General features: G+C 40.0%; 1 protein-coding gene across 8 annotated transcripts in view; it reads right to left on the bottom strand.

The window, feature by feature from the left end:
- Window positions 1-854: 854 nt before the first annotated feature.
- The window catches only part of TSNARE1 (t-SNARE domain containing 1), a 500311-nt gene continuing 477093 nt past the window's right edge, over window positions 855-24072 (bottom strand). For 7 of the 8 annotated variants that reach the window (XM_087739795.1, XM_087740277.1, XM_087739871.1 and 4 more), the window contains one exon: window positions 855-4018. The gene's annotated coding sequence lies outside the window, so the exon portion shown is untranslated. Of the gene's footprint in view, window positions 4019-4735; window positions 4776-24072 lie in introns of all 8 variants that reach the window. The other variant, XR_015700647.1, reaches the window with a different exon arrangement.

The raw sequence follows: 24072 nt of genomic DNA, 5'->3' as shown, positions 1-24072 counted from the left end.
CAGATTGTTAACCACCTTTTTTGATGGAAGGAAAAAAAGGATATCAAATTAAAGCAGTAGGAGTCATGTTCAAGACCCCCTCACCAAGAAAAGGGAGTCAGTAGAACTGTTATGTCCTACCTTGTGGGGATAAAGACATAGAATGCTCCTCAGGACTTCCTTCTGGTTAGCTCAAGCAACCACCTTCCCAGCACAGCAGATTTACATATCCCATAAAAGTTATCACATGTATCATAAAAGGGGCCAAAAGGTCAAAAAGATTGTTGAACTGTAGATGGTATGTACAACACAATCAGTTCTGACACCTATATCCTTTTGTAGACCTAGCTTTGGGGAACAGTCCCCATTTGTAAAAACCTCAGATCTGAGGAGTTTCACTGGCTTCTGAATGGCTTGTCTGAGTAACAGCAAGAGACATGGTAAATAGGTTTGTTTTCTCATGTTCACACTTGTCCTTAAGACACCAGAGACAAAAACTGCTTCCTATTCTACTCCTGAGTAAGAGGACCTGCCAACTTAATTATTGAATCAGGTACTTAGCTCACTATGTTTCTGATGTGCCTCTTTTTAATTTATTTTGTTAGGATCTTTTTACATTTTCTTCCACTGTTGCCAGCATGCACTAGCTCCTCATAATGCCCACGAAAAAAGGTTTTATTAGAATTTTCCTCTCTCACATCCCTTCTCATATTAACCCCCTGCCCTATGGTGGCTTGCAGGATCTGCCCACCTTTTCCAATCTGCTGTTGGAAAGCTTTGAGCTCCATGTCTCTGTCTGTGATATTGTAAAGAAGAAAAAACTATGCCAGTGTGCACATTAGGTATTTTCATCCAAAGCATCAGTAACATAAACAGTTGTTTAATGGCATTGTTTTTTATTTACTTGTCATGAGGAAGGAGAAGGCAAATGTGTCCATGAAATGAGTGAAGCATTCAAAAACATATCTTCAGTTGCAGTTGCAACTGAAGTTGTAGCCAACACTGCAGCCAACAGCTCAATGTCCAAATGGAGATCAGTAACAAGTGGTGTCCCTCAGGGGTCCATTGGGACTGGTACTGTTCAATACCTTTATTAATGACACAGACATAGTGGGATTGAGTGTACTTTTCAGCAAGTTTGTGGATGACACAAAGATGGGTGGTGCAGCTGATATGCTAGAGGGAAGAGATGCCATTCAGAGACAGCTTGACAGGCTTGAGGCATGGGCCAACGTGAACCTCATGAAGTTCAACAAGGCCAAGTGCAAGGTCCCACACCTAGGCTGGGGCAATCACCAGTATCAGTACAGGCTGGGTGATGATGGATTGAGAGCAGCCCTGCAGAGAAGGACTTGGGGATACTGGTGAATGAAAAATTGGACATGAGCCTGCAATGTGCACCCGCAGCTCAGAAAGCCAATCATATCCTGGGCTGCATCAAAACAAGCTAGGCCAGCAGGTCGAGGGAAGTAATTCTGCCCCTTTACTCTGTTCTCATGAGACTCCACCGGGACTATTCCATCCAGCTCTGGGGTCCCCAGCACAAGAAAGACATGGACCTGTTAAAGCAGGTCCAGAGGAGGGCCATGAAAATGGTCAGAGGGCTGGAACACCTCTGCCATGAAGAAAGGCTGAGAGAGCTGCGGTTGTTCAGCCTGGAGAAGAGAAGGCCCCAGGGACACCTTCTTGTGGCCTTTCAATATATAAAGGGAGCTTATAAGAAAGATGGAGAGAGACATTTACTACAGCCTGTAGTGACAAGACAAAGGGTAACAGTTTTCAAGTAAAAGAGAGTAGATTTATATTAGAAATAAGCAAAAATTTTTTTATGATGAGGGTGGTGAGACACTGGAATAGGTTGCCCAGAAAAGTTGTAGATGCCCCATCATTGGAAGTGTTCAAGGTCTGGGTTGGGGCTTTGATGGCTTGGGGCTTTGAGCAACCTGATCTAGTGAATGATGTCCCTGCTTATGGCAAGGGGATTGGACTAGATGATCTTTAAAGGTCCCTTCCAACCCAAACTATTCTCTGATTCTATCATTCTATGATTCAGCATGAATGTACTGTTTTATAGCAACCTCATGGAATGGTGTTTTTTTTGAAATAGCATTTGCCATTATAACCAAGTCTACAATGCACAACAGGGAGGAGTATGTCTGTGCTGCCACATGGAGATCTCATGCTCACTTTAAGCCAGGCAGCCTCTATAGTTTCAGCAGAGAAATACTTCACCTGGGTCATCAGTGCCAAATGTGTAAGCTGGCTCATCGAAAGCTCCATCAGTCTGTCTCTGCACTGCATCATACTAATGAGGTAATCACTGAGATTCTAATGAATGGGATTAGCGAATGGGCAAGGATTGTTTGTTCTGGATCCCTTGTTCAAATGCAACTCGAGGCTCTCAAAATGTTTGCTTGCAATCAGCTATGAGCTGGGTTCATTTCAACTCTTACTAACTAGATGAAAATAATTTTCATTACTATAGGATTTGCCAAATTTGCTGATAGAGGCAGCCTGCAGTTTGTAGTTGATACAAGTAGGGAGCTCTATTTCAGAAGTAAACTCTCTGTAGTAAGGTAATGCAGTAGGTATCATAATTTGTAATTTCATGCCAGTACTAAGCTTGGTTGGAAAAAAGAGTATCATTCTATTAATTAGCTTTTGTTAATACCAGCTAATGAATATTTAATATTACATATAATGATCCAGTTATGTAGATTTTGTAGGGTAGATCTAGAGAAAAATCACCAGAAACTCCGACTTTTGTTTCTTCACCAAACCTAACTGCATCGATTTAAGAAGTTTTACAGTTTTGACCCTGAATGAGCTTAAGCACCTGCAAGATTTCTCTGAGCATTTTCTGTGCTCAACCTTTACTGATGAAAGACTGCGTCAGCTTTTTGGAAAGGAAGCATGTAATCGAAATCAGTGCAGGTGAGAATCTAGTTTACTATTTGTTATTCTTTTCTAAACCTTCACAGTAACCAAAAATACAAAACATATAGAGGTAGCTGATTTTTTTCTTTTTCTGGTGAGAAACATTTTTGTCAAAAGATGTAACTTTTCATGAAGAACAAAAAAACATATCATTTTGTGAAATTCTCTTCAGTAATTCCTATGACATTTTAATTAAAACCATTTTTGAAATGCTTTATTTACTGGAGGAAAACTGCATTTATAGTACACGACACATTTAAAGAAAAATTTAAATGGTATTTTCAATCATGTTTTCAGCAGAAAATATTGTGGGTGAAAATGGAACAAAATCCCAAACGCTGGTTGCATTGAAACCTATGAAATGAATTCTAATGCAAAATTTGACATTTTTCATGAGATGCCTTGCTTGATCTTTTTAACGGATTAAAGGTCTTTCCCTTTTAAAAAAATGGTAACAATATGTCTTAATGTTTATTTGTCCTGCTCTTTCACTAGTGTTTCTCATAAATAAATGTGGTGTTCTATGCGTACAATGGGATCAAATAAGCATCTAATTGATATGTTTGCAAATGGCACATATGATTGTGAAATTGCTTAGCTCAGATCTAGCAGAGCAAATTCTAAAGCAGCAGTGCACAGTATGAGAATCTGAGCTAGATTATTTTTAAAATGTACAAAAACAATAACAAAAAAGAATCAAACAAAACGTTGACTTTCATGGTTTTAAATGAGCAGAACTGGAGATCAAGAGCATGTTAAAACCACAAACAATAAAAATTAATTAACAGGTACGTATCTTACAGCACACTGTATACCAAATCTGGAGGCAAAGAAATAGCATTCCCCAGATACACAGGGGACATAATTAAAATCTGTAACATAAAGTAAAACATGTCTGCAATGAAGGGCAAAAAATACAAAGGAAAAATTATTCACAATTATACTAACACATAGTATAAAACTTAGCTTTTCTTTCACATAGTTAGTGTTTGTTGGCTATAGCAGTTTTAACATGATGTGATCAGTAAAGCAAACATTGACGTAGGGCCTGAATGTGAAATGCCTTGAGAATCCATTCCACTTCACAAGGTGACCACGGGCTCTGCAAAAGCAAGAATAATTGATAAGTATTCACAGGATTTCCAGAGATTTGCTAATGTAAAGTTGTTATCAATGGAAGGGTGGCTACTCAAGATGGTCCCAGAAGGCACAGTCAACAATGAAGTAGACATGATTGTAGAAAAGTGTAGTTTCACTGATTCCAATGTGAGGTAATTGTGGAAGTGGAAGGGCTGGGGAGGCTCAGAGTATAGACAAGACAAATTTGTAAAGAAAATATGGTGTATAGCCTGCTGTAGCAAAGAAAAGAGTAAATTTTGTGTTCTCTTCAATGCCAGCAGTTCCCATACCTGAAGGATGGTACAATTAGCTTTAAAAATACATTTTCCTGCAAAGTGGACTAAGTATAGAAGCCAGAATGTGACACTGATGCACTTTGCAGGAGAGAATATATCTAAGAAATGTTGGTCTGTTTTCCATTTTTCCATACAATTAAGCCAGTAGGAATTTTCTCTTGATAGGAAGAACTCACCATACACTACTCATCATGTGTAGATGTCTACAACATAAAATGTTTACACTACTTAATGTAGACAGTCAATGGAAATAAAGAGGCAATTTTTGATGAAAGCAAATGTTTCTCTCGAATTACTACAAGAGAAGACTCTTAGGACAGACATCAGCACCAAGATAGCACCTCCAAAATAGACATCAGCGTTACAGACTTCTGAGGTTAGACAAATTGCATTTTTGCACTCACCGCCCCATGAAGCAGGCCTGTGTGTTTGTAGTAAACATCACTATGAAAAATATAAGCAGGCTTTAGCAGTGTTTGTGTTTATCCTGCTTCTACTTCCTTAGTGAATATTATTTGTACATAAGCTATGTAAGAAAATCTGGTTAAACTTGGTATCAAGGGAAAGGAAAGGGATGGAAAAATAGTCTGCTATTATTATTGAACCCATAACTGAGAGCAACTTTTTTTCTTTTTTTTTACTGCAGGTGAAAGCCTTGGAAACACTCTTTGTTCTAATTGTGCTTTACTATAAACCAACAAAATGTCAAAATAGATCAGAAATCAGACACCCCCTTCTCCCAAAGCAACAAAATACAAAACCATGCACATATTGTTACTTATTCCAATTATTAAAATTGTTCATAATAAGATATTATTTAGATAATATTTTGAAATCAGATGTCCGTTGTGTGCTGTGCTGCATAGACAAAGCACAGAAGGCAGTTCCTACCTTGCATTCACATAAACACCACAAAGAGCTAATAGAAACACTCTTTAACGAGAAAGGGTATCTTTCTGAAGATGACATTCTTCTCAGCTAATTTAAGGTGTAAATATCCCCATCTGCGTATAATGGCTCCCAGGCTCCAGGCTCCTGTTACAGTAATTACAGATATAATCAATATAGCCAATGGATTTTTAGGGTGGGGGTCATTTGAATAAAGACATCAATTTCAGAATGACCTAAATTTCACTGGCTGTTATTGACTAGCATTAGCTACAACGGGTTCTTCAGGATGTCTTTCTCAGATGCAGAAATGTACACTGTGGCCACCTAAATTTAGCTGCAGAAATTCAGTAGTAGAAGTCCTTCTAATATCCCAAAAGAATTTCCTAGAGTTACTCAGACAAGTGGAAAGGCTCTGGAAAGGGAATGGACACCACTAATCATATAACCTTTCCATCCACTTTGGAACCATTCTCATTTTCCTGTTCACTTAATATTTCACAATCTTTTTTCAAAGAGGAAAGGCTGTAAATGGAGTGAAAAGTATCTGAAAAGAAGGAACATTTCTACAGGTGCCAATCAACAATATGTTCACTGCCTGTGCAAGTCACAGAATCAAAGAATGAATGAGGTGGGAAGAGACCTCTAGAGATCATCTAGTCCAACCACCAGCTCAGAGCAGGGTCAGCTGAAGCAGGGTGATCAGGGCTGTGTCCAGTTGGATTTTGAGTAGCTCCAAGGCTGGAGACTCCACAGCTTCTCTGGGCAACCTGTTTCACTTCCCTGTTTGACTATTCTTACAGCAATAAAAGTGTTTTCTTATGTTTAAACAAATCTTCATATATTTCAGGTTGTACCAATTGCCTCTTGTCCTGTCAGTGGAAACCACTGAGAAGAGCCTGGTTCCACCTTCTTCATACCCTTTATCAGGTGTTTATACAGATGGATAAAATCCTCCTGAGCCTTCCCTTCCCCAGGCTGCAGTCCCAGCATCTCTTCATCTGTCAGATGCTCCCATCCCTTAATCATCTTCATGGCCCTTTGCTGGACTCACTCCAGTATGTACATGTCTCTCTTTTGTCCTGGGGAACCCAGCACTGGACACAGCACTCCAGATGTTTCTCACCAGTGCTGAGTAGAGGGGAAGGATCACCTCCCTCGACTTACTTGCAATGCTTTGCCTATGCTGTGTGTGTTAGCATCACAGAACTGCCAGCTGGTTGTCTGGATTTCTCAGCACTGTCCTCAGTGCAGTCTCATTCATGCCAAGCAATCAACGATCGCGTGACGCAAATGCAATCAATCAGTAAATGATAAATTCAAGCCAATCACTAACAGATGCCTGCCTTAAATAAACTGGCCATGGTCCTTTATGATTAGCGTGTGGATGTGTGCATGTATGCATGTGTATGCACATATATATATATGTGCGTGTGCGAGGGAGTGAGAGAGCTTACATGTGAGCACACACATGCCTCTGTACAGGAGAGAAAGAACAGTCTAATCAGTTTCAGCGGACCTTAGACAGGCTTTTTTCTGAGGACTAGGATGAAGGGCACCATATGTTTGACATGAAAGCAAACCCTACTACCAGCACAAGCCATTACTCTTGGCAGGTTTTGCAGCTACTAGGGATTATGAATCTTGATTTGCAGGCAGGGAGAATATTCAACATTACAAAAGCCATTTAAATTAGAAATAGATAATCTACAGACTTGGCTCTTGAGTGTAATAAGAGAGATTCTCCAGACACAATCTAACTACAAGATATATTTGGCCAACACACCAACAGCCTTAATATATGTTTCTGGTTTAGTTGAGGATAAAAATGAGTTATTTTTAGTTACTGAGAAAGAGTTTGAGCTCTGTCATACTTTTAGGTTTTGATTACAGAGGGTTTTTACTACTTGCTGTAGTAATAGTTATGCTGAATTTAGCAGTTCTAGTCACAGACTATACAGTCTTGTGTTAGCTACTATACAAATAGAGAACTAAATTAGAATGCCTAGAAAAAAAAAAATTAAAATTATATTGGGGTAGATCTTTGGGGTTTTTTATATCTGGGGAACTTTACCAGTAGAAACCTGGGTGACTCGAGTCGTTGCCCATTCGTATTTCAGTGAGTCATTTCTATTACCTTCATAGTCAATGAAAGGAAACAGGCATATTTATCTTGATATTTTTTTTTTTTCATGTGTAAAGAAAGAGGGCAAGAAAGGAAGAGGAAAATGAAAAAAGACCCTGCTGCTATCAGGCTGCTAATATTACTCTCCTATGCAGGCTAACAGACCTCTTTACTGTGAACTGCAAAAACAGACTGTAAAGAGCTGCTCCAATTTTGTGGTAGCTCTAAGTTGCAATAGGGACCCGAGCTATGGATCCATTCTACAGCCCTCCTTGGCTTCAGAGAAGCATCTTTCACCCCTTTGGGTGAAAGGGGTGAAAGTATCTCACTGTATCTGAGAGATACAGTGTAGACTCTGCTCATTTATTTAGTCTAACCTGTTCTGCCTGTGAATTAAAGAGCTAGTCTCATGGGAAGATAAATTCTCCAGAATAACAAACCAATTTTATCCTACCTGCTATTGTTTTCAATCAAGTGAGATCTCTGTCTTTCCTCTAAGTAAACATGATGACACACATCACACTGTGCAAGTAAGTTCTGATGATACAACTTTTGACTTTTGCAAAACTATACAGATTTAAGGCTTCTTCACAGACATTAACCTCAATGAACTTCTCTGTTGGAGAAGGCTCATCCACATAAATCATAGTCCATTATTAATAGTAGTTCACCACTATATATGCAGAGATTTTTGGCCAGTTGAATGATTCCTTGAAAGTGTGATACAACAGTGTTCATTACAAGCTGACTGAGATGCCTAAAGGAGGCCTATGAAATTATCAAGTGGAAGTCTGCATTAATGAAAGAGGAGAGCTAATCCAAAGCTCACTAAAGTCAGTGTCCCTCACTGACTTTATCTAGCTTTGCATCAGGCCCATATGAAAGTTCTCAGAGTTGCTCTACAAAGTCGTAGTCTGTAAACCTACACTGTTGAAGTAAGTCTGATGGATTGCCCAAAGGATGGAGAATATAAGACAGAATGAACAGATGGATTTTGATACTGAGTACTGAAAACACAGACATGGATACAGCTCTTCAGAACTATTCATAGCCACCTTCTCAACATGTCAAACTCATGCAAGGAGTGAGCATGTGCCAGAGCTGGACCCTCAGTGCAGGTATGCTGAGCTGCAGCCCACAGAAAGGAAATCTTAGGTCCTTATCTCAATTTTGCCATTTTTGTTTAATTCAGGGTTTTTTGGTTTGGGGTTTTACTGTTTTTTTTAAATCAATGGTCCAGTTTATGTTCTAATGAATCTGTTTTCAAGGTACAAATGTCTCTCGATGTTTTCAGTTTGAACCCTTCACATATGCAAATCTACACTGATTAAGTCCATGTCCTGTCACAATATATTGCATTTACCTGTTTCCCCCTGAAACTGTTGTATACTCCATACCAGTTTCAGATGTAAATTGGAAAGTAGTTTCCAAATATGAGAGCGCTGAAATCCTGCAACACCACCTCATTCATGATAGAGAACCTAAGATCATTCACAAGGCTGACAGTAGAGTCTTGTAACATGAGGATCTAAGTTTTCTGTTTCTGAAAACCCTCAAGAGAATGTTGAAGGGAAAGTAGGAAACCTCTGGTTGTTTACATCTTTCTGCCTCTAGTCACTTGGGGTTGCTAATATACTTTTTTCCTGATGTACCAGAGAACTGAGATAAGTGTGAAGAGCATTATAGTTCCGAGAGATACAGAAATCTCTCAGATTTTCCAGACGTGTGGTGGGTTGACCTTAGCTGGACACCAGGTGCCCCCCAAGCTGCTCTATCATTCCGCCTCCTCAACTGGATAGGGGAAAGAAAATATAACAAAAGGCTCATAGGTCAAGATAAGGACAGGGAGAGATCATTCACCAATTACTGTCACAGGCAAAATAGACTTGACTCAGGGAAATTAATTTAATTTATTGCCAATCAAATCAGAGCAGGATAATGAGAAATAAAACCAAATCTTAAAACACCTCCCCTCCACCCCTCCGTTCTTCCCAGGCTCAGCTCCACTCCCAATTTCTCTACCTCCTCCCCACCAAGCAGTGCAGGGGGACAGGGAATGGGGATTGTGGTCAGTTCATCACACGTTGTTTCTGCTGCTCCTTCCTCCTCACACTCTTCCCCTGCTCCAGCGTGGAGTCCCTCCCATGGGAGACAGTCCTCCATGAACTTCTCCAGCACAGGTCCTTCCCACGGGCTGCAGCAGTTCTTCACGAACTGCTCCAGTGTGGGTCCTGTCCACATGTTCTTTCCACGGGATGCAGTCCTTCGGGAGCAGACTGCTCCAGCATGGGTCCCCTGTGGGGACACCTGCTCCAGTGTGGGCTCCTCTTTCCATGGGGTCACAGGGCCTGCCAGGAGCCTGCTCCAGTGTGGGATCTCCACAGGGTCACAGCCTCCTTCAGGCACACCCACCATCTCCGGCATGGGGTCCTCCACAGGCTGCAGGTGGATCTCTGCTTCAATGTTAACCTCCACGGGCTGCAGGGGGACAGCCTGCCTCACCATGGTCTTCACCATGGCTGCAGGAGAATCTCTACTCTGGCGCCTGGAGCACCTCCTCCCCCTCCTTCTTCACTGACCTTGGTGCCTGGAGGATTGTTTCTCTCACATATTCTCATTCCTCTCTCCAGCTGCTGTTGCGCAGCAGTTTTTTACCCTTTTTAAATATGTTATGACAGAGGCACTACCACTGTCACTGACTGGCTTGGCCTTGGCCAGTGGCGGGTCCATCTTGGAGCCAGCTGGCTTTGGCTCTATTGGACATAGGAGAAGCTTCTAGCAGCTTCTCACAGAAGCCACCCCTGTAGCCCCCCCCCCCCCCCCAGGCAAAGTCTTGCCATGCAAACCCAATATAATGTGGTAGATATACTTTTCTTATGTGTTCAGGATTCAACAGATCACCAGCTCTGACCATCAACATCAAATTTACCCCTATGTTACATAACCTTCCTCTGTAGCTGGGGTGCAATTCGTGACTTAACTTATTTGAACTGAATCTCTTCCACCTGTGATGGTGGGGAATGGTCTCTGAGGAATCATGTCTTCCCTTTCTGATCGCCTTGATGATGGTTTCAACCTGGGCCTGATATAATTACTTTATTATATACACAAATTCTTAATGATGCATTTTCAGGATAGAAAAAAGAAAAAGACAAGGAAAAGAAGACAAAAGTCACAATACTAAGAGAATCTGTGGTGTTCCCTGCCTCTTTGAAGTTGAAGCTAATCAGATACCAGATTAGTCTGAGAATTGCATTGTGAACCTTCCAGACCTAAGTCTTTATCTGGGCCTTTGTTCAAAGTCCTTCTACGGACTAGGAGTCTAGTCCTACTATATGATGATGAGATTTTACCTTCAGTAAAGCCTGGTTTTTCATCAGTTAAAGTTATTCCTTTTTAAATAGTCCTTCCCACTAATTTTCTAGGGAAGTAAATGATACCCACTTGTCATTATAGAAATGTTAGACATTTCTCTAGTGCACAACTGCCCACAGCAGAAAAGCTGCTGTTATTCAGTCACACTGGCCATTTCTGCTTATACTGGAATTTTAACAACAGCTTCTTAAAATAGGACAGACCTAATAGCCCAAGAGTCTTCTGTCAGAAAAAATGAGATAGCAGGGTGATGATATACCCCATGCAGTATTGCTTCATATTCACTTAGTCATTTATTTCTCCCGTGCATTCTCTTAACTGCATCAGTGGGGCCCAGCAACCACCTCTGATTCAACTTCACAGAAATAATTTATTTTTCAGTTTTGAAATATGCCCCTGTAGACATCCTTTGGAAGTTTAGAGGACTTCTGGCCCTGACATCAATGACTTCTAATTTGGCAGCTGCAAATCATTGGTGATATATGAGTCTCAGAGGTAAATACTAATGCAAGTACATGGGCATTTTTCAGGGACCACCACAAGTTTAAGACGTAGGTGTATCTTACAGATAGTATGGGCTGATCCTAAAGCAAAACTAAATCAAGAAATGAGATGATATTGGGACCAAAACAAAACCAAAACCAACCCAACACCAAAAAATCCTGCCACTACCACCACCACCACCACCAAATCCAAAGCCCATGCTACAGGCACTGTTTGATGGTCCGAGAAAGATGATGTCTCTGTAAGCCAGCTCCTTGGAATTCACTACCCTAAAAGACATCCCAACCATTTTCCATCTTTATACTAGAAGATTGGCATGTGCCTCGTAGGAATTTACCCCCATGCATTTCTATGTCTGAGTTCATAGAATCTTAGAATCATAGAATGTCCTGAGTTGGAAGGGACCCACAAGGATCATCGAGTCCAACTCCTGTCCCTGCATAGGACAACCCCAAAATTCACACCATAAAGTTGTAAAGATTTGTCTTATCAATGTACTCCCTGTCAGTGTTGCAGTACATGGCAAAGTTTTTAAGAAACATGCAACTGATAAGGTCATGTAGACCTATAAAAAAGGTCTGTAACAGTGTCAGAATCTGCACCTAGGAATGACATAATTACGGCAAAAAATATAATAGGTGACATCGCATTTCAGAACTGAACATTACTAGCTGAACTTTGGGGATCATGAGAAAATCCATTTCACAAAGGTGGAATGTCCAGGGCCTGGGAGGTGACACATAATGAATAAGATGGAGAGGGGAAGGGGAAGCAGTAATTGTGCCCAACCTCTTAAAAACAAATACTGCTATAGAAGTAGCAAGGCTGTGTGTATGATTTGTAAAGTGGCTGATGTTGAATATGTGCAACATCAGGTAACGATATTGCAAGCTCAACTCTGATTAAATGGCAAGTGAATAGCAAATCTCAGCAGCATTGTCTTATCACATTAAAACAAGGGGGAAATCTCCCATTTATGAATGAACTGACCTTATTTTTGCCCTCATGGCACACTGTGCATGGCAGAGTTCTCTATGATTGAGAAGTCATTACATAGTTCTTTAACATGACATTGTTTAATCCAAGACACAGTTCTTTTTCAACCTCCAGCAACTTCTTATTATTTGAGTCACACAGTTGACCGAAGCCCTGAATGCATTTTTTGAGGTTGTGTGAGGTGTAAAACTAGGGTTCTGAAAAGTTCTTCCAGTAAGTTCTGTCAGGAGTCCCCAGGACCTACCTGAAGCACAAACTTACAAGCTAATGTAATTCACCAAAGACCCAATGACATTGGGCTAGCTTTCTCTCTGGCCAGTTGTTTTGGTCCATAGAGCTTCAATGCCTCCAACCAGTTTTCTGTACTTCCTGATTTTGACCATTAATGCTGACCTTACTGCAGATGCTTCACCACCTCATATATATGGATTATCCCCATGTATGTTGCTCTAGCCCAGGGGCCACCAAGACACCCAAGACACCACCAAGACACCATTGCTATGGCAACGCACTGGTGAAAATGTGGAAATGGTGAAAACGTAGGAAAAATAAAGATGTGTCCAAAACTGACATACAGAAATAAGTAAACAAGCAATTCCTTTCTACAAACAAGGTGAGCTTAAAGGAAGAACTCCTTCATACTTATACTAAAGCAAGCCAGGAGAGAGAAGGAATAAAAACCACTTAAAAATAAGGCCTTGCTTCTTCTCAAGGTCACAACTTACAGAAGATGCTTCCTCAAAAAAATGCATTCTCATTTTCCCTTCATATTATCTTTGTTGTAGAAGCATTGTCATCATATTTCTCAAAAAACCCCACACCCCTATCATTGGTGATTTCCTTCATAACATTCCAATAACAAACTAAAGAAACTTATTTGGAACCAACTTCTTCAGAAGAATGAAATGCGGAAGAATAAGGCTCAAGTTGCAGAAGGGTTATGACTTCATTCTGTTGCCTTGAAAAAAAGGTTAAAATTTCCAGCAATGCATGATCTAAATCTAAGTGACATTAAACAGATGGCACTGAATGACCAAGAAAATAGCACTGGTCTTTCTTCATCCATGAGCTCACTTTGTACTTTAAGCTGTATTAACTTTGCTCAGCTACAAGATGCAGTCTTTTTCTCGTATCTCTCTCTTTATTTTTAAAAAGCAATTTGGAGAGCTTTGGAAGTGGAGACATTGTTAGGTTAATAGTAAGAAATTCCGTTTCTCATGAGGAGGATGAAAAGATAAACATAGCACAGAGATGCTAGATTTGCCAGCGTTTCAGGACAGGTTGTTTCTTCCTGTTGCCACTTGGAACAAAAAGGTGAATGATTTTGTTCACCCTTTTGCAAGTGGTATGGTTGTCAGGCAAAAGCTGCTAGCAGAGAACAGCAGCGACAGTGCTCCCACTGTACCTCTTTAATCAGACTTCTACAGTAATGGAGGCAATTTGAAGATGTTATCTTAAAAGATAGAGGCACCATCACTTACGCGGCCTATTTTCCTCCCTCTTACCTCACCTTCAGAGTGCTCCAAGGCAATCTGAGCATTCATCTTTTTTTTTTAAATATGCTTTAACCCCTGTGTCCTCAGGTGCAAGTTAACATTTGAGCCAGACAGTACACGTCTCCATTCTCCAAACTTCATGGATAAGTGACTAGAGTCTCACTTGCCTTGAAACAGAGCACATCTCTTTTGGTCTGTGCAGTCACTGCCTGTTTTTCCCTAGAAAGAAAGGACTCCCAGACTCACATTTGGCAACTTCAGTTGTGGGGAGGGAGGAAGAAGAGAGAAAATCAACTTTATGAATATGCTGAATTATTCTGGGAAGCACTCAGGATAACACCGAAATGAGAGACGTAAAACACGGGCCAGATAAGACATCATGTGCTGGAGACTAATAGACATTAGATAGCAGACCTGACGAATCATCCTTTTGCACCAGTGTGGCAAATCTTATGTTCCTTTGGGAACATGCAGAATTACTGGCATTTGACTTTCAGCTTGGGTTAACTATCAGGAAGAAAAATGCTGACTCAGTTTAAAATATGTCTGGTTACATGAAAAGACAACTTCAAGGAGATGGATGCTTAAACACTACAGTATGTAGCTAAGGCTGCCTAGCGTGCAAATCACTCAGTACCCATTCAGTGTATCATTACTATTTCACCATCCCTGAGAATCTGCCAAGAGCCATGGGGAAATACCAGACTTTCACCTTGCAGCAGCATTTAACTACAGAGCAAGCAAATCAGAGCTGTAAAAGGTGACAGAAACCCTTAAATTCTCATTCACGCCTTAGTGGAAATAGAGCTGATAAACCCTAAAAAAGCCCACAGAAGACACACAACATGGTTAGCATTAAACTCCAGCTATTTCAGTTAAGGAAGCAGGAACTTGGTACTCTGTGTTTTGCTTAAAGAGAATTGGTGGAAGTATAACATGGTTTGTGCATAGCTAGAGAAAATGAGAGTTGAAAAGCTCACCTGTCAGGAAAGAAAAACACAGGGAGACTGTGTACATTGCATAGCAGTGTTGCTGTCTTACACACTAATGGATATTTCAGTGCAGCAGCCCTGCATATTTAAATGCAATAAATTGCATTTAATCTACCTCAGTTTTGTTTTTTTTTTTTTTTAAGACTGTTTAACTATGAAGGGAACAGAAATTATTTTAGTCAATAAGGACAGAGATGTAATGGATAAAACTTCTACTACTAGAATTAGAACTGCAACTTGTAATGTTTTCATTAAGAGCAGTACTGGAAATAAATTGCTGCACAGAGTACTAATTAAAACCAGAACTAATAAATTCCATAGATGTAAATATAATGCATTTTTTGCATCCATCTGAACACTAGCTGTTATTAACTCTGGGTGATACTGTTTTTACATACATATGTTGGTGTTATTCATACAGATGGTGCCAGGGCTGAAGCACTGAATGGAAATACACTTCACATGGTTGCTTCACTTACACACTAGCACTAAGTACTAGATTAACGCAAAACCTAATCCCATCACAAAGCAGATATTTTAATAGACACCAGGGAGAGTAAAGCAGTTAGTCCCTGCATCAGAGCAAAGGCTCGTGGCAGGAAAATGCACATATGTCAGGGAATTCACTCTGATATTTGTAGATAACCTTGAGACGTCTTTTGGATACCTCCTCATTTGATCTTATTTGGCTGTTCATAAAAGAGGGTAAGAATAACTGAGTGGACTTTCCCTTTGATCTCTCCCACCATCCTTCTATTGTAGGTGGGTGAAATATTCTGTCTATTGCAGGTTTGTCTCTTTTTCTACTGCCCTAGACAAGTAAATAGGGAGCACTATGGATGAGATTCTTTTCGTCTGAATACAAATGCTCTAGGTCAGCACAAGTCACCCCTGTGTCCCTTTAGAAAGTGGAGAGGTTCAAGCACTTCTGGAGGGCAGTCCAGCTTGTCTTTAACTAATCTATTCAACAGCTCAGAAAAATCTCCATTTAACATGTCTGTATCTATACCTTGGCCTGAAAGGGAGCATTGGGTGACTAGTTTAGGTTTAGTTGTCTAAACTTCAGTGAAATTAATCCCACCCTGCTTGTTTTATATTTTACTTCTAAAATAAATATTTTTGTATTATCTTACTGTGTTCACAACTCGTAATGGTTTGCCTTGTATATTTTCTCTATAAATAAATCTTCAGTGACAAGGGTGGTGAGGCACTGGAACAGGTTGCCCAGAGAAGTTGTGGATGCCCCTTCCCTGGAAATGTTCAAGGCCAGGCTGGATGGGGCTTTGAGCAACCTGGTCTAGTGGACGGTGTTTCTGCCCATGGCAGGGGGGCTGGAACCAGATGATCTTTAAGGTCCCTTCTAACCCAAACCATTCTATGACTCTATGATTCTATGATTCTATGACAGATACACTAGTGTTGCAACCACTAGTATAAGGAAAAAAGCCTATCTTCATAAAAATATGCCCTGGAAGTAATAACATCTCTTTGCTTGTGTTTTTTTTTGGTTTTTGTTTTTTTTTAATGTACACACAAAGTGTTCCCATTTTCATATGGGGATCAGATTATCCTAATTTCCTTGGGCAGTATTATTGGAAATACGCAATAAGTATTAGCTTTCATGCTAGATCCTACTGACAGCCACCTAATGAAAACTTCATAAATTCTTTATATGAATACAGCTTCCATTTTGTTTTCCCCATGATGTTCTTCATATAGAGAAAAACAACCCCCTCCTCTCATACATATGTTCTCTTGCAATCCCCACCAAAAATGAAAAAAATAAAATAAAATCCACATGGAAAAATATTTCAAAGAAAGATCTCTGAGTTACTAAATAAACAATGGTGTCAGAAGTCCCTGAGCAGGAAATAATCAGAGACTTGGACAGTGCTTGAGGGAATATCCTATGTACATCATCTGTTATTACTCTTCCCTGGGTGTCTGCTTATGGGTGCTGCTGGAGGCAGTAAATGGATGAAACATTCCCTTTGTACTGATAAGAGTGGGTGTCCTTACATTCTCAAAACCAGCTCTGTCAGTTTTATCAGGGTGCTGCATCTATTTGACTCCTCTCTGTTTATTATCCTGATCGTGAACAGCATCACTAAAGGCATTATGTAGACTTCCAGAAGTGTCTTCATTTTCTTTTGAAAAGAAACAGAAGTTTGTTGGGGAGGGAAGTAGTCATGAGTAGTCACTGAAGATCTGGTTATACATTATATATTCTGCATTGTGCCTCTGGTTCCATTTATGTGAACAGAAATGATTAAGATTTTACTTAATCTTTAGCATGTAGTGCTATAAGGGATTAATAGACAAAAGAGGGGAGATGAAGTATTTAAGGGCTCCAGGAGACACAGAGAGAACTTTTGGGTATCAAAGAAGCCTTTTTACAGCTAAAGTCTGTTAAACAAAAGGCAGAGGAAGAAAAAAAGGGATATCCATTTAGGTATTTTTAACAGATCTTCGATACCACAGTGACTGAGGTCTTTGACACGCTTAACATAAAAGTGAAAAACTAGTCTAGACAAAATAGAAGAGAGTAAACTGTAGGGAATTACTATCAATGCACAGAATGGAAAGAGACTTCTGAGTTATCTTTAACTCTATGTCTCTAGAGTTATTTGAAAAGCAGAATAATTGTGGTAGTTACTGCATAGTCTTTTCCATACAGCACAACTGTGATCTCTTAGAAAATAACAATTAGCAGTGAATTTTGGCACTTCCCACTGCCTTTTTCAGGGTGATGTTACTGGACATCATATTTAGCATGACTGAGCAGAAGCCTACAGATCCTCACATGCACCAAACACGAGGTATTCCTCTCTCCTCAGATACTGAAATTCACCCTTGACAGGAATAACAGTGGCATTGAAAAAGCAAGCAAACAAGTGAAAAAAATAACAAATCTGAAATATTTATCGTCAGTTCTCTGCTCTGTTCTTGACCTGCAGTTGGCAGCAGTTGGGAGGATCAGAATAATCTCAAATTACAATTTGCCAAGTCTCTCTTTAGAGGTCTTTTGCCTTCAGTGCACTGGGTTCTTAGTTTGGAATTCCTTGTTTGGAGGTGGTAGATTTCTGCAGCATGACACCCCAGTCCATCACTTTAAGTGGCGTCTAAAAGCACACAATTCCTCTAGCTTTCCCCCCCCCCCCCCCCCCAATAATGCTATATTGCAGCTGCATCTTGAAATAAACAGCTCCTTCCTCCTCCGTAACAGATGGTGCTGTGTAACCCAGAGTACAAGCATAGCTGTAGCAGCAGTAATGAGGTAGGAAAGCTGGGCAGACTGGGGTGGGAGGGATCATGCAAACTCAGGAGACCACTTTGCCTGCTATTCCCAACAGTGAAGGTGAAGGAGATGTGAATCATTATGAGAAGGATGGGAACACTCATTGATACATGTCAGGCTGTGTTTTAGACCGGCTTCATCTTTTTTTTCTTTGCTGATGAATAGTAAATATTTAAGGGGAAACTGTGATGCTACTTAAAAAGCACTTACCTAATTAAACCTCAAATGCAGAAATCACTATTCACTCTGAGATGCACTCTGATGCTCACCACCTAAGGCTATACCTCAGCCATATGGCACTTTAATAGATACTAGCAGAGGGAGCCCTTTTTATATTTTAACAGATGGGTGCATGCTAGATACTGGGGTTGGAGCAAAGGGGAGAATGAAAGATAATGTAAGAAAAGAGAATCAAGAAAGAAAGACAAAGTTCAAAGAATGAATTCTTATTGAACTCTTCCATTTCTGCTCAAAACAGCTGGAGGTCTTGTTTCTTTCCTAGACAGAACTTCTCTTGTTTCCAAACCTTTGGACTCAGACTCGCTGATCACAAACCTTTTCACAGCAAAGTTACTATGCGAGGCATTGTCCTTACAGCAGAAATACCACTAGTGATTTCAGAGTTTGCTTGCCCAGCCAACTTCTGCATGAGTTTAGGAGAAGGATTCAAGTTTTTGTAGTGTTTTTCTGCTGTACCTTCCCCCTCCAGGGTCATGCTCACAGTGTATATTACAGTCTCAACAAGTTTGGGCAGCATCAAAAAATGGCTAGAAGACCTCAGAAGAGAAAGTCATGCCATAGCGTGTTGCAGAGGAAACATGAATTTAAACTAAAAGTAAAGAGACAGAAAATACAGGGTTATTTGAAACTAAGCCATTTATGGTGATATCTAGCTTTCAGATAGGTCCTGATCTGGTAAGACTGCAGTTTTAATTGCAGGCATTGCATTCCCAAAATAACATTAACAGCCAGTGGGACCATAGGGCTAAAGTAATATGGTTATATTTACATTATGGTTGCTACACGGTTTAATGTTTTCTGAATTTGTTTGGATGGCTACCGTTTCCTCTTCCGGAGCAAGTGTCAAGGACCTAAGATGATTGTGGCTTTGGTGCCTGAGCCAAAATGGTACATGATATCTGTCACCTCTTTCCATCTTTGCCTTACAGTATTTCCATAAATAGCATTGCTTTCATCACATGCATTTGTTTCCCACTTCTCAATGAAAGTTTAATTTGTCTCAAAAGGCCTATGGGAAGTTGGTGGCAATCTTTTGTCCTCCGGGGATTGATAGGGTCCTCTTCTAGGGCAATGTGAAAGCACAGCATGCAAAACCACTGGGTTTTGCAATGAACAGAGCAGGTTTTGAATTAGCAGCAGTGTAGCTGCACCATCCAACATGGCACTCTAGATAATTTGCTCTGCTAACATTACTGTACCAATTCTGGGACTGTATCACCCAGGGTTATGTATCTATAGCAGCTCAGATATCCTTGCTGCAGGGATATACAACATGTAAAGTATGCTATATGTGCTCTTGATAAAATACAGTGCGTATTATCTTGGGGTATAGAAACTGTGAATCCACAAGACGTATGAAATATTTACTTAATCAATGATTTTTTACTATTTGTTCCAACTTCTGATGTCCATCTGTGTACCATAAAAGACAGTGTCTGTGAATATATTCTCAGAGCATTAATTCCTTTATTGAGAAACTCTTTTGTTATTTTAATCCTTCATCTGAATTCCTTAGGAAGAAAATTATAATTAACATAGGTTTTTTCATTATTATTCATTACTCTCTGCAATAGTTCAGTATTTTAAAAAGGCAAAGCTGGATGTTTCCAACAAAGCACAACTTCAATTTTAGTTTCTACTGAATTTTAACTCAAAAGAAATAATAAATAAAAACATATTAAGATGTCTGTTTGTTTCAAATTTTATTTCTCAAACTCTCTGTAGATCTATGTCAGATTTGAATGCCTGTGTGGGCAAATTAGGTCTGGTCATGGCTGTCACCTTGCAAGACTTTTAATGGGCCCACTAGGTCATGCTAGATATGTTATCAAACTATATCCTTAGATCATTATCATTTCTTATATTAAAATTGTCTTTTACTTAACACTTTGAAGATTTTTGATTGGAGCAACCTAGTTTATTTGTTTTGGTTTGTTTTATTTTATTTATTTGCGTCAGGGACTAATCTAGAGTTTGTCTCCCAAACATTCATGATTTTCCATCAGACTTTTACTTACAACACCAGCTTCTGAAAGTGATAGCATTGATATGTAATAGCACATCTGACTACTGTTTTCTGCCTTCCTTCACCTCACCCTGGATCCATTACTTCACCTGATATCCCACTTTGCTAATAGCTGGAAAAATCATTGCATTCTCCAGCTAAAAGGAAATACTGAAATATAATGTGCTGTTCACTGCTTCCAGAATTTCCTAAGTAACTGATGATATAAAGGCAGAGATTACATTATGTATTTCCCCAATGACATAAGGTCCACTCTTCTTTCAGTCATTCCCTGCATGGGATTTAGTTTCTATGCCCCCATATGGAAAGCAATGGCAGAGAGGTATGTCCCTGAATGGCCTACCTGGCCAGTCCCGTTTTGATTAGGTTGCGCTCAATAATTGAGAAGAAATTGTCATGGATCAACTGTACTCAGGGGTAGGATATCCCTAAATCCAGCATGGGGCTGATGGAGCCAATAACAGAGTTTCAGCAATGCATTTGCTCTTTTTGCAGAATTCTTTTCATGGATCTTTTCTAGCCTGTCCAACACCATACAACCTGAAAGGAAGAAGAATTTCCAACCTGAATGACAGAAAACAGCTGAGATGAACCCTTTGATGGAAACGGGAAAGCAAGCGTTATTGCGGGAAGTGTTGTACCATCTTTTTGAGGTTGATTGTAATACTACTGTAAATACAGAAGGTCTGGTTCTCACACTAGAAACATTTTACGCTCAATGTAATTCAGTTTATAGCTCCAATGCACTGAAAAAGTGGTGTAAAATGGCATTAAAGTTAATGAGAATCAGGCCTAGGGATTCTAATATTTTGCTTTCTACTGTGCTTGAAATTACTTCTGTTGTTTTATAGCAGTGTTTAAAAGTCAGTACAGAGATATTATAAATAAAAAATTCTGGGTCACATCCATCCATCCATCCATCCATCCATCCATCCATCCATTCATCCATCCATCCATCCAAGAGAAACACAATGCAGCAGTTTTTACAGAGTCTAAGTCTTGACTGAATTACAAGTAGGATTAATTTGGCCTTTTAAATTTAGATGTTGATACAGTACTTTCTCTAAATCCATGTCTTTCAACCATTTCAAATCAGCAACACTTTATTCAAAGGCAAAAGTTTTAATGATCCTCATTTTACATTTCTTCTGTGAGTAAAAAATGAATTGAGGATAACAATGATAAACGTAAATAATGTATTGTGAATATGTTTCAAAATGCTGACAGAAAATATTTGCCCTTGCATGGAAGAAATGCTTGGGGAAAACAGAAACAGAGATTTCCTTTACCTTCAACTGTAGTAACCTTTTTAATGACTTGTGAGCCATCTGATTGTTTGTGATGAAAACTTCCTGTTTCTGCTTATGTAAGGATTTTATTTATTATTATGGTAGTATTTGGCTTTCAGTCTCCAAAATTGGCTGGAGCCCAAAGGGAAGTATTAAAAAAGAAATCCCAAATTTCAGATATTTCATCGTTTCAACAGTTACATTATGACAAATATCCAGATCTCTCAGGTACTCTCAGAGCTGTATTTTGCAGAAGTATTATACTTCTATAAGGCTGGAGAGGAATATAACAGAAATCCAATAATACAAATGCATTGAGACCATCCTTCTATTTGGAGGAGTGAAAGTCTGTATGACTACAAAAAGGTAGTTGCAATGCATGCAGATATGCTTTGCATAGAATCCTAGAATCATAGAATGGTTTGGGTTGGAAGGGATCTTAAACATCATCTAGTTCTAACTGCCATGGGCAGACACACCTTTCACTAGACCAGGCTGCTGAAAGCCCCATCCAACATGGCCTTGTACACTGCCACGGAGGGGACATCTACAACTTCTCTGGGAAACCTGTTCCAGTGCCTCACCAACATTATAGTAAAGAACTTCTTCCTTATATCTAATCTAAATCTACCCTCTTTCAGTTTATAGCCACTGCCCCTTGTCCTATCACTATGCTCCCTTGTAAAAAGTCCCTCTCCAGCTTTCTTGTAGGCCCCCTTCAGGTACTGGAAGGCTGCTATAAGGTGTCCCTAGAGCCTTCTCTTCTCCAGGCTGAACAAGCCCAACTCTCTCAGCCTGTCCTGATAGGACAGGTGCTCCAGCCCTCTAATCATCTTCGTGGCCCTCCTCTGGACCTGCTCTAACAGGTCCATGTCCTTCTTATGTTGGGGGCCCCAGAGCTGAACGCAGTAATCCAGGTTTGTGCCTCATGAGAGTGGAGTAGAGGGGGAGAATCACCTCCCTCGACCTGCTGGTCATGCTACTTTTGATGCAGCCCAGGATATGGTTGGCTTTCTGGGCCGCAAGTGCACACTGCTGGGTCATGTTGAGTTTCTCATCAACCAACACCACTAAGTCCTTCCCCTCAGAGCTGTTCTCTGTCCATTCTTCACCCAGCCTGTACTTGTGCTTGGGATTGCTCCAACCCACGTGCACTTGGCTTTGTTAAACTTCATGAGGTTCGCATGGGCCCACCTCTGCAGCCTGTCAAGGTCCCTCTGGATGGCATCCCTACCATCCAGCATGTTGACTGCACCACACAGCTTAGTGTCATCAACAAACTCGCTGAGTGCACTCAATCCTACTGTCCATGTCGCCGACAAAGATGTTAAACAGTGCTGGTCCCAATACCAACCCCTAAGGGACACCACTGGTCCCTGATCTCCACTTGGACATCGAGCCGTTGACCGCAACTCTTTGAGTGCGACCATCCAGCCAATTCCTTATCCACCGAGTGGTCCATCCATCGAATCCATGTCTCTCCAATTTAGAGACAAGGATGTTGAGGGGGACAGTGTCAACTGCTTTGCCTCATATATCGTTGCATTTTCTCACTAAAAATGAACACTTTTACATTGACTAAAATAAAACAAAACAGAAAAATACTTCAAGTATATTTACTACCATACATGTTTTGAAGGTAAAGAGCAGCAAATAAACCTTTAATTAATCAAGGTGTTTGGAATATTTCTTGAAAAATGTGTTCAAAGTTTAGTGTTACCTGCCCTGAAAACCATATAAAACAAGAGTAACACTCAAATGACATGGTGAGGGAGGTGTACTAATCTTTACATATACCTATATATTCTTTCTTTTTGTAAATTTCATAGATATTTAAGGTTGGTGACTATATAGTATAAAAATCCTGTTGAAGCGAAAACTTGGTGGCTTCTCATTTTTCAAACTTCACAATCAGGACAGAAATTCCTAGTAATGCCATGCTTTTGCCTAAAGTTTTTATCTTTTTTTAAAGCACTGCCAGTGGAAAAACTACATTTCCTTTGTAGAACCTGTTTCTAAACCAAATAGAGTGACTTCCAAACCCTATAAAACCACACTTCTTAAAAAAAAAAAAATAAAGACAGTTTGCTGAAGCAAATTATCCCTTGAAAAATTCACAACCACATGGGCTACCCTCACCAACATCACCAGAGCCTCATACTTTGGCATATTCATGAAAAGTCATACAAAAGAAAAGCTAAAAATTCTGTCACCAGCACATCCATTGCCTTCTGCCATATGCCATTTCCCTCCTCATATTTGCATTTGAAAGCCTTCTACTGTATTGCCTTCATATCATATTTGATTAAGACACTTCAGAAGAGACAGCTTGAAAGAGAAACATCTGTCACGGGCTGTGGTGTAACATGCTAGAAGTGGCTTTGTGGAGTTGACAGTTCATTTGGAGCTGACAGGCATGGTTTTGCTACTTTCATTCAGTTTTCTGCACTGCTTATGCTGTGCCATGAAGCCTTTATACCCCGCTATTTTTTAGCCCATGGATGCTAAATAC

The sequence above is a fragment of the Nipponia nippon genome, unplaced genomic scaffold (genome assembly GCF_047370975.1).
Source record: "Nipponia nippon isolate SJK-2023a ecotype South Korea unplaced genomic scaffold, ASM4737097v1 scaffold_1, whole genome shotgun sequence".
Classification (NCBI taxonomy): Eukaryota; Metazoa; Chordata; class Aves; order Pelecaniformes; family Threskiornithidae; genus Nipponia; species Nipponia nippon.
Note: the sequence above shows the minus strand (reverse complement) of the source record. Positions and strands in the feature narration are given on the sequence as shown.